This window comes from Salvelinus sp. IW2-2015, linkage group LG22, assembly GCF_002910315.2.
Source record: "Salvelinus sp. IW2-2015 linkage group LG22, ASM291031v2, whole genome shotgun sequence".
NCBI lineage: Eukaryota > Metazoa > Chordata > Actinopteri > Salmoniformes > Salmonidae > Salvelinus > Salvelinus sp. IW2-2015.
The window spans coordinates 15,948,774-15,952,579 of NC_036862.1; the positions used below are offsets into that span (position 1 = coordinate 15,948,774).

The 3,806-nt window shown below is 50.1% G+C and overlaps 1 long non-coding RNA gene across 1 annotated transcript; it reads right to left on the reverse strand.

Annotated features, from left to right (window-relative positions):
- Positions 1-2,362: 2,362 nt before the first annotated feature.
- On the reverse strand, positions 2,363-3,102 carry LOC139022807 (uncharacterized). Its single transcript, XR_011473855.1, has 5 exons — positions 3,022-3,102; positions 2,952-2,985; positions 2,867-2,901; positions 2,462-2,550; positions 2,363-2,401 (listed from the first exon to the last, which is right to left on the reverse strand). It is a non-coding gene; the product is annotated as an uncharacterized lncRNA (long non-coding RNA).
- Positions 3,103-3,806: the final 704 nt, after the last annotated feature.

A 3,806-nucleotide genomic window follows, 5' to 3' on the forward strand; every position in this document is an offset into this window, starting at 1 on the left:
TCTTATGCACACTCCAACACAGTGGAAACTAGTTTAGGCTGCATCATGGCTCTGAAATGCACCCTCATTCCTATAGGGCTCCTGGTCAAAAGTAGTGCACTATATTAGGAAGAGGGCTCTGGCTCAAAAGTAGTGCGCTATATAGGAAGAGGGCTCTGGTCAAAAGTAGTGCGCTTATATGGAGAGCGGCTCTTGTCAAAAGTAGTGCGCTATATACGGAAGAGGGCTCGTCAAAAGTAGTGCGCTATATTAGGGAAGAGGCTCTGTCAAAAGTAGTGCACTATATAGGGTGCCATTTGGACATAACCATTAGACCCCTCAACATTCAACATTTGGACTTCAAAGCCAGTTCCACTTGCCTTTTTTCATTCTTCCCTCTAATCATGACCTGATTTAGACCTGGGACACCAGGTGGGTGCAAAAATTATCTAAGAGAAACAGAACCAGGTACTCTGCACCTCCCGGTTAGGACTTGAATATCCGCCCATAGACTGTTATCTAACGCCTCTTCCCTTTCCAGCAGACCTCTGGCCAAGGAGGGCCTGCTCTGGGTGCCAGAGGAAGACTGCGCCCTTACAAAAACGTCAACGTGCAGAACTTCCACACTCAGGTAGCCTACGTGTTCACACGCACAAGACCTCGACAGCGCTAGACTGTCATGCCTGACAACAGAACCTGAACCGGAAACAACTATAAGTAATTTCTCCACAGACATTTTTTGACCTCTGGAAAAAATTCCATAGTAGTGAAGCCTGTTCAAACACTGCATCACTCACCTACTCACGCAAACTCCACCAGCTTTTTCTAGAAAGACTGGCCCCCTGCTGTGAAACGTAGGATAGACAGAATAGGTGCGTAACCTATGCGATATGCAGCATAAAACCGCCCCTTTTTTTGTATTTATATTATTATAAAAAAAAATATGCCCCCCCTCTTTTTCATCCCCCACTTCGTTATTTCCAATTACCATCTTGTCTCATCGCTGCAACTCCCCAACGGGCTCGGGGGAGGTGAAGGTTGAGTCATGCACCTCCGATACATGACCGCCAAACCACGCTCCTTAACACCCTTCTTGCTTAAACCCGGAAGCCCAGTCGGCACCAATTGTCGGAGGAAAACACCGTCAAACTGTCCACCGAAGTCAGGGCCTTGCAGGTGCCCGGGGCCCGTTCACCAGGAGTCGCTAGAGCGCGATGAGCCAAGTGAAAGCCCCACCTGGTCAAACACACACCCCCCCCTAACCTATGGAACTCCTGGTCAAAACACAGCCTGGGATCGAACTTGAGTCCGTAGTAATGCAAGTTGCGTCGACTACTGCGCCTACTCGGGAGGCCACAGAACTGTTCCCTCTCTGACCGCTCTCTCTCTCTCTCTGCCCCCTCTCTACTGCCCTCTCTCTCTTTGAATCCTCTCTGCCCCGCTTCTCGCTGCCCTCTCTCGCTGCCCCTTCTCTCTCTGCCCCCTCTCTCTCTTGCCCCTCTCTCTCTGCCCCTCTCTCTCTGCCCCTCTCTCTCTGCCCCTCTCTCTCTGCCCCTCTCTCTTCTGCCCCTCTCTCTCTGCCCCTCTCTCTCTGCCCCTCTTCTCTGCCCCTCTCTCTCTGCCCCTCTCTCTCTGCCCCTCTCTCTTCTCTTTGATCTCTCTCTGCTCTCTTCTGCCTCTCTCTGCTCTCTTCTCTGCTCCTCTCTGCTCTCTCTCTCTGCCTCTCTCTCTCTGCTCTCTCTCCTCCTCTCTCGCTCTCATATTGACAGCTGGAGGACGGCCTTGCCTTTCAACGCTCTGATCCACAGGACACAGCGCCAGAGCTCATTGCACTTACGACAAGCCTAAGGAAGTGTGAGTGGATCAGGCACACACTCACCACCTCCTTTTGATTGCATTTGGACACGGTCCGTGGCTTGTCTTTCTCACCCTCTGATGGTTGCGAGTTTTGTCAGGATGGACCTTGACCAACCTGAACAATGCCTTTGGAGGTGGCTGAGAAGTACCTAGACATCCCCAAGATGATGGACGCAGAAAGGTATTGCACAGGGCACAGTTACTCCTGTTGGTGGTGTGATTGTAGCGTTTTCCGCATATTCATACTGTATTTTCATTCATCTGACTACTCTTGCTCCCATGACTCCAATGTGCAGGTGGATGTGTTGTTGACATCACGGCTGCTGTGGTCACCCTTACACACAGACCGTTAGCTCAGCCCCCCCTCTTCCCTCTCCTCCCTTCATCCTTCTCACCGTTTTTTCTCGTTGGATTGTCCTCCCCTATTTCCCTGTTCACCAATTCTATCTTTCAGTTTGAATAAGCTGTTGTGAAGTGTTGTCTGTCTGTCTCCTTCTACGTTGTATTAACGTCCTGCCCGGTGTTGGTCTCCCTCTGTGTATAACTGTCTCTGTCTGTGATATAACTATTCCTGCCTAGTTATGTTCTCCCTCTGTGTATAACTGTCTCTGGTCTGATGTATAACTATCCCTGCCTGTGTGTCTCCCTCTGTTATAAACTGTCTCTGTCTGTGTTATTAACTATCCCTGCCTGTGTGTCTCCCTCTGTGTATAACTATCCCGGCCTTGTGTGTCTCCCTCTGTGTATAACTTATCAAACCTGCCTGTGTGTCTCCCTCTGTGTATAACTATCCCTGCCTGGTGTGTCTCCCTTCTGTGTATAAAACTATCCCTGCCTGGTGTGTCTCCCTCTGTGTATAACTGTTCTCTGCCTGTGTGTCTCCCTCTGTGTATAACTGTTCTCTGTCTGTGGTATAACTGTCCCTGCCCTGTGTGGTGTCTCCTCTGTGTTAACTATCCTGCCTGATGTTGTCTCCCTCTGGCTGTTATAAAACTATCCCCTCCTGCTGTGTTCTCCCTCTGTGTATAACTATTCCCTGCCTGTGTGTCTCCCTCTGTGTTATAACTGTCTGTGTATAACTATCCCTGTCTGTTGTGTCTCCTCTGCGATATAACTTCCACTGCCTGTGTGTCTCCCTCTGTGTATAAACTATCCCTGTCTGTTTCGTCTCCCTCTGTGTATAACTGTCTCTGTCTGCCTGTTATGATGTGTAACTGTGGTTTCCCTACAGACATTGTGAACACATGCCCGTCCGATGAGAAAGCCATAATGACCCTATTGTCCATTCTACCATGCACTTCTCTTGGAGCCCAGAAGGTACCCCTTACCCCATCCCACCTTACCCCCCCCCCCGGTCCGTCCTCCACATCTTTACCCCACCCTCTTCTCCTCTCCCTTTCCAGCATGTCTTTTCTCCTGCAGCATGGTGTCGCCTCACCGGGAGCTGGTTTTGGACACTCTTCCTCATACTACACACACTAAGTCTTAGTCTCTAATCTTAAGTCTTGCTGGTTAATAACAGGGCCCCTCTTGTCTTGTTAGTGCCTTGTCTATGTATAGTGGATTCCGTTGGAGTGGATCAGGCCCCGGGGGGCCCTTCGAGTTAAATGGATCATTATACAATCAGGCCTGGGTCAGTTTGTGTCTGAGCAAGAGGGTAAGGCTAGATCAGGGCCTGGGTCGTTTGTGTCGAGCAGAGGTTAGGCTAGATCAGGCCTGGGTCAGTTTGTGTCTGGCAGAGGTAGGCTAGATCAGGCCTGGCGCCAGTTTGTGTTCTGAGCAGAGGGTAGGCTAGATCAGGCCTGGGTCAGATTCTGTTCTGAGCAGAGGGTAGCTAGATCAGAGCGGACTCTTGAGAAATCATTCCTGATGTTTGGTGTTTTTGAATTTCACCCCCACAACGCCTCTGGCTCTCTCTACTGTTCTCTCGATTCATCCTCTATTCTTCCTTTCTCTCTATTCTCCTCCTT